The sequence below is a fragment of the Dreissena polymorpha genome, chromosome 15 (genome assembly GCF_020536995.1).
Source record: "Dreissena polymorpha isolate Duluth1 chromosome 15, UMN_Dpol_1.0, whole genome shotgun sequence".
Taxonomy (NCBI): domain Eukaryota; kingdom Metazoa; phylum Mollusca; class Bivalvia; order Myida; family Dreissenidae; genus Dreissena; species Dreissena polymorpha.
Genome location: NC_068369.1, coordinates 16,660,685 through 16,672,837, shown reverse-complemented (window position 1 = coordinate 16,672,837; position 12,153 = coordinate 16,660,685). Strand labels below are relative to the sequence as shown.

At 39.5% G+C, this 12,153-nt stretch overlaps 1 protein-coding gene across 1 annotated transcript in view; it reads left to right on the top strand.

Annotated features, from left to right (window-relative positions):
* The first annotated feature begins 10,635 nt into the window (after positions 1-10,635).
* Positions 10,636-12,153, top strand: part of LOC127861006 (uncharacterized) — a 44,515-nt gene continuing 42,997 nt past the window's right edge. The window contains exon 1 of the mRNA XM_052399343.1: positions 10,636-10,775. The gene's annotated coding sequence lies outside the window, so the exon portion shown is untranslated. The remainder of the gene's footprint in view (positions 10,776-12,153) is intronic.

Here is a 12,153-nt window from a genome sequence, read left to right as displayed (position 1 = left end):
TGGTTTCTGGATGATAACTCAAGAACGCATATGCCTAGGATCAAGAAACTTCATAGGTAGATTGATCATGACTCGCAGATGACCCCTATTGATTTTGAGGTAACAAGGTCAAAGGTCAAGGTCACGGTGACCCGAAATAGTAAAATGATTTTCAGATGATAACTCAAGAACGCTTTTGCCTACGATCATGACACTTCATAGGTACATTGATCGTGACTTGCAGATGACCCCTATTGATTTTCAGGTTACTAGGTCAAGGTCACGATGACTTGACTTAGAAAAATGGTTTCCGGATAATAACTCAAGAACGCTTACACCTAGGATCATGAAACTTCATAGGTACATTGATCATGACTCACATATGACCCCTATTGACTTTCAGGTCATTAGGTCAAAGGTCAAAGTCAAGGTGACTTGACACAGTAAAATGATTGCTGGATGATAACTCAAGAAAGCTTCCGCCTAGGATCATGAAACTTCATAGGTACATTGATCATGACTCGCAGATGACCCCTATTGATTTTCAGGTCACTAGATCAAAGGTTAAGGTCATGGTGACTCGAAATAGTAAAATGGTTTTTGGATGATTACTCAAGAACGCATACGCAGCCAACAGGGCAAACTCTAAACAATATAACTGAAGCAACTGGTCTGTAATCCTAAATCTATAATTATCAGTCCAATGAAACATCATCTTTTGAGTAAAATAAAGTGGAGCAGTAACAATATTATCAGAATATGAGATTTTTTGTATATTTTGTATATTAAATATTGTGTTAATGTTTAATTTTGTAGATTAATATAAATATAAGCAGGACAGGGGAGGTAATACACTATTATATCTTTCTTATATTCAGGGAAACAAATGCAATAAGTTTAAATTTCATGTTTAATAAATAGAGGATATTTGTTCATGTCAGTGTGAGGTCATTAATTTTGTTATTTTTTATGATATCATTTTATTATTACTTTGACAAAACAACACTTACCTGAATACCACAATGGATTCCACCCAAACAATAACCCACGCCCCTACCAGAATCCCTTCCCCCCCCAACCTCACCCCCCCCAATTTTTTTTTTAAACATCATCTAACAAATTACCACACCCCACATTATACCCCCCTCTCACCCCCACCCCTCAATTAATTTTTTTAAACATCTAATAAATTACCACACACCACATTATACCCCCCTCTCACTCCCCCTACCCCCCCCACCCCCCAACCCCCCCCCCCCCCTAATTTTTTTTTAAACATCTAATAAATTATCACACCCCACATTATACCCCCCTCTCACCCCCCACTCCCCAACCCCCCCCACCCCCCCCCACCCCCAAAAAAAATAAATATATTTTTTTTTAAACATCTAATAAATTACCACACACCACATTATACCCCCCTCTCACTCCCCCCTACCCCCCACCCCCCGATTTTTTTTTTAAACATCTAATAAATAACAACACCCGACATTATACCCCCCCTCTCACCCCCCATCCCCCCTACCCCCAGCCCCCCCCCCCCATTTTTATTTTTTGTAAATATCTAATAAATTACCCCCCCCCCCCCATTATACCCCCCCCCCCCTCCACAATTTTTTTTTTTTTTAACATCTAATAAATTACCCCCCCCCCCCACATTATACCCCCCTCTCACCCCCCCCCCCCCCATCTGTGCGGGGAAAGTGTCGTCCCAGATAAGCCTTTGCAGTCCACACATGTTAATCCAAGACTACGCTTTCCGCTTGTATGGGTTTAAACAGCCGTAATACCATATATATGTCTAACTATACAATTATGCATTTCAGGTATGACCACTGACGAAAATCACTTGAAGATAGGGGCTGTGTTCTCGCTGGCAAGTCTCCAGAATGACGAGACTGACGTCACATTTGAGAGCGCCTGGCCTAAAGAGGGCGTTGCTTTGGTGACATACAACGACGACAGCAACGCGAGCAATGGCGAAACGCCTACAGCCGGTGTCGATATGACGTCACAGTTGAATGAGATGACGTCATATGTAAACGACATGACGTCATCAAAAATGTCAGCTATCGCCGATGAAGCTTTGCATGACTCTCATCCCCACATATTCGAATCGCTTCTTTCAGCTGAAGCTTATACATTTACCACGGGAAAGAATAACGACAAGAGTATGTCATCCCTGTCTTTGATAAAACAGAAACCATTATCATTGCCGACACATAGCATTAAAGAAAACATCGCAGCCGTAATTGAGAATGATTCACCGCCGCGTCTTCCGAAAGAGTATTCTGTCAGGAAGTTGGTGGGAGATGATCTCATGGGTAATAAAGACAGCATCACCCCGCCAGTTTTGCGACCTGAAGTTCCAACGCTCACGAAGACCAAGGTCTCCTCCACACGTAAGGCATAGTTTAACGCACACATGTTCATTTAAAACTGGGCACTGTCTTATAATAATTTTTAAGAAAAAATATAGTAGCTACTGAACAATTCAACCTGGAAACATATAAAGTGTGTCAGCTTAAACAAATTAGGTTTGTTCGGATAAGTGGAAACTGACAACTTTCTTACGTCGTATTGTATTTTACCTGAAAGAGGAAGTATAATTAACGTGTTAAGATTATGTTACATGCAGGCTGATAAATTTAACAGATTTTTTAAGAAGATTTATTTACTGATTGACATACATGTCTGAAATTTTCAGATAAATATCTTTATGAATCATTATTTTAATTACGAAAAAAACAACAGTATTAACACGCTGGGCAGCATATATTTGCAATAGAGACACAAACATGCGTTCTTATATATCAACTTTGAACAAGTCTGCATTCAAAAGTTTAACAATAACCAAACTTAAACTTTATACAAATAAATTGTGACACTAGGATTAACTTTCATATTTCGATTATTTTACTCAGCTGATGTACGCTCCGCTATATCTCACCCTTTTTGATTGATTATCATGTATTTCAAATAACGCACAGTCAAAACAGAGATCAACTGATTAATTGCTTGATACTGAGCACCTTCTATGAAGGTTATATAGTTTTCATATCATACCATATTTTATTAATCGAGTTCAGGAATTTTGTTAGTAAGCGAGCCTTTGGCGAGCTATCTTAACGAATTTCCTGGACGAGTTTAATAAAATATGGTATGATATGACAATGAGTGTAAGATCTGTTTTATCACATGCTTTTAAATGAGCAAATTAAATAACTATTTACGCAAACATATTGATAAATCTCGAATATTGTTTACATTTCCTGACGTCATTTGGAATGCCTCGGCTTTTACAGAGCAAAATAACAAAATGCGATTGATCAATAAACGAAAACTAAGCAAATGAAAACGCTTAAAAATGTTGTATTACACATGTGTAATATAAAAAAAATATGTAATGGTTGTATTACATTGGAAACAGGGTATAGCATGTAATAAAAAAAATTATTACCATAATATCGACAAAAACATATACCTTGCTTACACTCTGTAAAATACACACATGTTGTATATCGCATCTCAAAGTTAAATTTTAATTGTAACACATGCTCTGTTAATTAAGATGGCACTACACTACTTTCCCCGATGACCAGACATTATGTTTGTGAATTTGCTTTATAATCGAGGCACTGTTTTATTTGAAATTGTCTACGACTTTTTTGGATTCTGAACGTTGTTTTCAAAATAATTGTACTAACACGAAAAAACATCAACGGCTAAGATAAAGCAGTGTTTTTTTACCATTTATGGAATGGGGCCTGGTATCTTTTGAATGAATACATTTGACTAAAATTGGTAAATGAGTGTTGTTGTTGTTTTGCTAAAAATTGCTTCAAATTTGGAATAAAAGTGTTTTACATGTACAGTATTATATTCACTAAGGTTGAACTTATATATCTGGGGGGTGGGGGGACACAATGTTGAGATAAAAAAATGTGGGGTGCGGACTTCAATTGAGAATCTTTATGTCCACCTTGGGAATTTAAATACTTTTTTGTCTTTTTTCATTGGGAAATGGGCCTTACCGGACCTGACTTTGAACAAAAAGCAACAACACTGAACTTCGATTTTGACGTGATTTAAGGGTGTTAGTAGCTCTAAGTGGCTTGAAAGACTAGCATATATAACGACAAGAGTTGATTTTAAGGAAAAACTTTATTTATCAATGATTATTGCGCATTTAATAACGATCAGGAAGTATGAGCCGTGAGAATTTGTATGAGGCGTGAGAATTTGTTTGAGGCGTACAAATTTATCAAAGTCTTTAAGAGAGCGTTTCTGGCGTTTTTTTAATGTCACAACTCAGAACTTAAGAAGTTGTTTATTAAATGATGCAATAACGGTATTCGGAAATAATAGTGATGTATACATATTCTTATATGTTTTTCACGCAATTGCAATATATAGAAAATATGCCATACTCTGGTTGGAGGACTTTCATGCGTCGTGTATTAGACATTACACAGCGAAAATTTTGTTTTATGTCTGTATAAAAACATGTAAGTTTGTAAAAAAACAAACGAAACTGCAAAAATGAAATGCAACATTGGTTTTGGTTCTGAAATAATTTGACAAATAGTTTGCCATGGTAATCAGAACTAACTTCCAACTTTTGCAAAGGTCAACATCAGAACTTAATATTTTTTTAAATTAATTAAAAAAGACACAACTTTGCCATGTACATAAAACATCGATTTAAAAATATTCAAAATGTGTTGATATATAATTGGATTTCAACGTAATACAATGGACTTTGAGTTTGTTCTGAGATGGGAATCTTGTAGTTTTTAATAGTGGAACAATCTGCATATTACTTTACAAAAGCAAAGTCCCCACCTGGTCATATTTGTGCCCCCCTTCGAAGAAGAGGGGGTATATTGTCAGGGTTTTTTTTTAGAAAAAGGGGAAGACGCTGGACGCTGGGTAAAGGGGGAAAATCCAGCGCGAAAGAGACATATTTGGGGAAAAAATAACAACTATTCATTTTAATGTCTATAACTCACCTACAGACTTCAGGGTTTTTTTTAGAAAAAGAGGCATGTCTCTGACCTTTTGGTTTTTATACACATGAACAAGTATGATATAAAGTCAAAGTCCTAAATAAAGTTGCAGGTGTAGATCTAATAATGGGAAATGTTTTCAACTGGGGCCGGGGAACGATGTCAATATTATGATTTCAATTTCATGATGAATGGGTTGACGATCTAGATCTGCTACAGTATTGTAAGGGAAAGGTGCGGCAGCTGCCGATTGTCTACTTTCACTTTCACAATAATCCGACAGTATTAATTGATTTTGATTACATGTACCTCCGAATCCTGCGGTTTTTGATGATTCATTCTTAAAAAATGCGTCAACGCAATTAATATTTTCCGAGTCCGAACGTTTTATTTTGTTCGTGTATGAACGCCAATTGTGAGACTTTTTTCTGTTTTAACGTTTATATCTTGGCTTTCACATAACCCGGATAAAAATTCGACTGGTTTCTGGTAATTATTTGACGAAACACCCTTCTCGCGCAAGACTGGAATCCAGTAAAATAGTCACATGATTAATAAGATTAGTTGCCCGGTTCTATGACGTAACATAAGAGCTATATATAGAATCACTGGGATTCCCAGATTTGAGTGTTCGTCGGGAGAGAGAGAGTGAGATCGTTGTACATGGTACAAAGTGGATAAGTGTTGACTTCCCAAAAGAAAAAAAAACATTTCTTTGACGGTAAAATATTATATTTTGGTGTAAAAATTATATTTTTGGAGGGGAAATGGTATTTTTAGGGGAAGACGCCGAATATCGGCGTCACTTTTTTAGTAAAAAAAACCCCTGATTGTTTTGCACATGTCGGTCGGTCCGTCCGTCTGTCTGTTGGTCCGTCCACCAGATGGTTTCCGGATGACAACTCAAGAACGCTTGGGCCTAGGATCATGAAACTTCATAGGTACATTGATCATGACTGGCAGATGACCCATATTGATTTTCAGGTCACTAGGTCAAAGGTCAAGGTCACAGTGACTTGAAATAGTAAATTGGTTTCCGGATGATAACTCAAGAATGCTTAGGCCTAGGATCATGAAACTTCATAAGTACATTGATCATGACTGGAAAATGACCCCAGGCTTGGCGAAATTGCCGGTCCGCCGGTCCTGACCGGCAGATTTCAATTTGGTCCGGCAGGTTTAACAAGAATGTCGGTCCTGGTGACCGGCAAAATGTGAAATGATTGCAAACAAATCTTTTTTTTTTCAAGTTGAAAATTCGAAGAGCAAATCGCTTACTACATCATGAAAATGAAATCGCTCGTTCTTTTGATGTTTGCTGTAGGTTTGTTACGTACAAGTAGCAAATCCAACTTGTTACACAACACCTACTTTAAACTTGTTTGCAAAATCGCCAACTGCGTTCTAACAAAAAAGATCTTGATAGCTTTTACATATTTTTCGAGTAGGATAAGGACAATAAAATATGGTATCGTGATCAACACAACCATATGCATACGCCATTTTTCATAAGTGTAAAGAGTACAGTGCATTATGGGACAGAGCTTTCATTGGACGAGCGAATTTAAATTTAGATTGAATGCAATACGATACATGTACAAAGAAATGTTTTTATTGCATCATATGCAGTGCCATGTAAAAAAACGTGCTTCTGGGACTTTCTGATACTGGTCAAAAATGAAAATGAATCTCTGTTAACAATTACACTGCGTTAGCATGTAAATGAATCGTCTTTTTTATTTAATTAATTACTAGTAAACGTTCTGAAAAATGAAATGGCTTAATCATTAAATGTCAGGTAACGTGTTTTGTACTGTGCGCAGTATATTTTAACAGCCGCTCCAAACTGCAATCATATTAAAGTAAGAATGTTTAAATCGTTTCGAATAACTTTAATTTGATAATTATTCGGCTTGCACATACGTTATTGAAATTATCGCACCGAACCGTTCTAATAGGGAATACATGTAATAAAAACTGACACGCGAATTTTTCACAACATGATTGACATTACACAACCGATTAACACCAATTAGCTGCCAGTGTAACCTCTAAGCGATTAAAATCAATTTTAAGGCCGGTTGAATAAAGAGATCAAGATGTGATCGCTGCCATTTTTGAATTTTCTAGTTAAGTTGTTGTTGCTTTACGGTCCGGCTAAATTTTCTCCGGACCGGCACATTTTCTGAAATGCCTGTCCGGATGACCGGCAGATTTTTTCTAATTTCGCAATGCCTGTGACCCCTATTGATTTTCAGGTCAATAGGTCAAAGGTCAAGGTCACAGTGACTCGAAATGATAACTCAAAAATGCTAAGGCCTAAGATCATGAAACTTCATTGGTACATTGATAATGACTGGCAGATGACCCATATTGATTTTCATGTCACTAGGTCAAAGGTCAAGGTCACAGTGACTCGAAATAGTTAAATGGTTTCCGGATGATAACTCAAGAGGGCTTATGCCTAGTATCATAAAACTTCATAGGTTCATTGATCATGACTGGCAGATGACCCCTATTAATTTTCAGGTCACTAAGTCAAAGGTCAAGGTCACAGTGTCTTGAAACAGTAAAATGGTTTCGGGATGATAACTCAAGAATAATTAGGCCTCATTAAACTTCATAGGTATATTGATCATGACTGGCAGAAGACCCCTATAGATTTTCAGGACACTAAGTAAAAGGTCAAGGTCACAGTGACAAAAAGCGTATTCACACAATGGCTGCCACTACAACTGACAGCCCATGGGGCATGCATGTTTTACAAACAGCTCTTGTTCAATATTTTAGCTACATGAATAAACCCTATTGAATACTCATATATCTTGCTGTACGAAGAAACTATCACTGATAGGCCCAAGAGATTTCCCATCTCATAATGATGTGATGACATAGAAAATATGTTATAACGCCATGCGATGATGTAGAAAATACGTTATGACGTCATATATTCGCTGTTGCAGGTGACTATGTCTCGATTCCCTTACCGGTGAAAAAGCGAAAGATCGACCCCTCTTACATCGTGCTCACCAGCATAGACCCCTGGCTGGGAACACGGAGTAGCGTCACTTTGAGTGACTTCGCGCATGCGCAGACTGAATGCTCCAACATGTGCAAGAAGACCAGCTTTACACATCGACTGGCGCGTGGAGATGATGTCTTCAACGTGAAAACGCCGAGTAAGCAAAAGGATTACCAGGTATACCTTGAGAAGTACGAGAAAGCTCAAGAGGTCGATGCGTCTAAGAAACCAGGAGTAGGAATGTCGATCAAGGACCTTTTGGACAGACAGGATAACAGAATACTGAGAGGGGTAAACGGTCCTGCGAAGAGATACTTAAATCGGGTGAGGAGAACGATTGTTCGCGTCCCTGCAGATTTTAAAACAAGCGTCGCCATGGGGGAACTTGAACAATCTGAAATTCAAAAAAACATTAAAACAGTATTGGAAAATAAGGAGAAAGAACTATGGGAGGAAAGACGAGAACGCGAACAAATCTGTGAACTTGAAACTCTTGGAAAAATGATTGAAATCAAACGGAGCTGGAATAGAAAATTAAAAAGATTGAAGTTAGGGGATGAAATCGCCGCAGATATGCTGGCGAAGATAAAAACTGCTAGTGAGGTGAGCCGAAGGGAGCTAGAACTGGTAGAAGACCGCCACCGCAAGGCGCTGGAAAATTCTTTCTTGGAAGTGACCCAAAAACACAAAAAGCAGAAAGTCGACATTGTTAACAAGAAACAGGTAAATGTAGAGAAAGCTACCGCAGTGGGGATGTATGGAAAGACTGGGGCCGCATTAAATCGTATTCGTTTAATGGCGGATATTGAAAACGAAATCTGCATGAAAAGGGCGGCGATGCGAAATGGAAAAAGCTTGTCAAATAGCTACACACGTAGCTTGTTAACAACAAAGTCGTTTTCGCCCGATCTTTCGCAAGTGAAATCTGTACCGTTGGATAGTCATGATGTAGATAAAGAACCGATGATGTTTTCAGACCTTATGACGTCAGAAGAACACGTCAAAACAGAGCCTATAGATAACGGTTACGAGCAGGCGAACAATGCTCTTATTGAAGAGAAATTCAAGAAATTTAAAGTGCCAGACAAGGTCAAGCAGTTGTTTATAAATAAATCGCAGTCGCATATTCTTACTGGGAATTCAGCATCCGCCAAACCGCTGGTATCTACCGCCGCCACTCATAATATAACAAACATGTTACGGAACAGTCAACAAATTCAGCCGCCATCCCAGCCGGTGTCGGTGATTTTACCAAAACAAAACATAAGACCGCAGGTGATGGTCATTCCAGTAACCATTCCAACACCCGTGCGCGCACAATTTCAGGTGACAACCCAACCTTTAGTTCCAGCATCAGTTAGAGGCCAGTGTGAGGCTATCGTTATCCACCAAGCGTTGACAACAAGTAAGTTAGAAAACCAATTAATGCCACAGATGCCGCAAAAAGTAACTGTTGGGTATTCTGCACACGATCCGAGTAAGCCCCCAGTGCAGGCAGTAGGTAGCATGCAGCCCACTACGTTACTCACAACTAACGCGGAGCAGAAAAAAGTATCCTCACTGTTACCGACAACCTTAAATGACGCAGATGATAAAAAGCCAAACAGCAATGCCAAATTCTATTTGCTGAAGGTTGACGGGAAGAACATTCTCATTCCGCTGGCGACTGACCATTCAACGCCTATGGCGTACGTCATGAATGGGACATCGTTACTGAAGACAACCGTGCCCACGGCGATGACGTCAACAATATCATCCTCCGCTCGGAACGTTTCTACTGTTTCTGTAGCGCCAAGAACCGCACCGTCTGTTGGTGGAAAAAATGCGTCAGCTGTGAAAACAACGTGTACTCAAATAGCTCCGACTGTAAATACCACAAAATTATCCACAGCTGCAAGCGCCTCCATATTCTCGGCAAAGTCAACAACAGTACCGTCTGTTGGTGCAAACAATACGTTAGTGGTGCAATCGACTGAAACATTAGGCGTTGTCAATTCACAAGGTATGTCGAAAACAATGTTGACTCAAAAGGCACAGACTCTTAAAACACAAAATTCTGATATTGGAAATAATGCGTCAGTTTTGCAAACAACGCTGACTCAAGTAGCTCATACTATAAACACGAAGAACTTGGCCTCCAGTACCCAAACTGATGCATCGGTGAGAGCCGCTCAGAGCTATAACAATGTCACACAAACTGTCGGTCAAGTAACGTCGCTGGCCAATAAATCGACGCAACCTTTAGCGAAAGTTACCGCGTTTTTACGGCCGACACAATCGGAGGTCATGTTACAGCTTCAGACTTTAAAGACCTCTAAGAATGAGGGAAATAAATCCGAACCGCCTAAACATGACCTAGCGAAATCTGACGCTCGTAACTCACCGACTGACGTAAAAGAGACACAACTTCAGACGTTAAAGACAAAGCTGGTGAACATGAAATCGGAATATAATGTATCAGAAAAAACGGCGATTCGCGACTTTTTAAAGGATTTTAGAGGGGAAACTTCTGCAAAAGAAACGATCTGTAATTCATCCCTCACCAATACATCTAGCGCTGAACATAGCGCTAAGAATACGACAATATCGGTACGAACCGACAAAACATTTCCTTTTGACGTCTAACATTACGACTTCATCGGTTGACGTCAAAGAGTCTAAGCCGTTTTTTGAAGGAATAACGCCGAGGGAAGAACGATTAAGAAAACTTAAGGAACTATTGAAAGAAAAACAGAAAGCGGTGGACGAAATTTGGCAAAAAAAAGGTATGTTGTGACTCGTACTTCGGATGTGCAAATGTTCGGATACGCTGTTGCAAACTGCATTGCGATCGTATGTTAAGGCGTTTAAAAGAAGCTGTATGAATGTATAGAACTGCAAATGTATTCATATACTCGCCATGTTGTGTTTTGTTGAGTTTTTGTTCTGAATTTTAACAATTCCTGTAGCAAATTAGCGTTATACTTGCTTTTCTTAGCATGTGCGTCATAGAGAAAAAGTTAATGTGTAGGCTACCTTTTAACCATTTCATGAACATGTAGCGCTGGTATAGCGTCTCTATCATGTTTTCCTGCTGTGTTTTAAGTGACCAGCAACTCTGTCGTTTGTAGTTTAGTAACGCTCTGGAAAAACCAAACTTCATGTGCGTAAAGTGACGTCCCATATTAACATCTGCGGTCCATAAAGTGGCGTCCCATATTAGCATGTGCAGTCCATAAAGTGGTGTCCCATATTAGCATATGCAGTCCGTAAAGTGGCGTCCCATATTAGCATGTGTAGTCCATAAAGTGGTGTCCCATATTAGCATGTGCAGTCTGTAAAGTGGCATCCCATATTAGCATGTGCAGTCCATAAAGAGGTGTCCCATATTAGCATGTGCAGTCCGTAAAGTGGCGTCCCATATTAGCACGTGCAGTCCGTAAAGTGGTGTCCCATATTAGCATGTGCAGTCTGTTAAGTGGCGTCCCATATTAGCATGTGCAGTCCATAAAGTGGCGTCCCATATTAGCATGAGCAGTCCATAAAGTGGCGTCCCATATTAGCATGTGCAGTCCGTAAAGTGGCGTCCCATAATGGCATGTGCTGTCCGTAAAGTGGCATCCCATATTAGCATGTGCAGTCCATAAAGTGGTGTCCCATATTAGCAAGTGCAGTGCGTAAAGTGGCGTCCCATATTAGCATGTGCAGTCCGTAAAGTGGCGTCCCATATTAGCATGTGCAGTCTGTAGAGTGGCGTCCCATATTAGCATGTGCAGTCCATAAAGTGGTGTCCCATAATGGCATGTGCAGTCCATAATGTGGCATCTCATATTAGCATGTGCAGTCCATAAAGTGGTGTCCCATATTAGCAAGTGCAGTGCGTAAAGTGGCATCCCATATTAGCATGTGCAGTCTGTAAAGTGGCGTCCCATATTAGCATGTGCAGTCTGTAGAGTGGCGTCCCATATTAGCATGTGCGGTCCATAAAGTGGTGTCCCATATTAGCAAGTGCAGTGCGTAAAGTGGCATCCCATATTAGCATGTGCAGTCTGTAAAGTGGCGTCCCATATTAGCATGTGCAGTCTGTAGAGTGGCGTCCCATATTAGCATGTGCAGTCCATAAAGTGGTGTCCCATATTAGCAAGTGCAGTGCGTAAAGTGGCA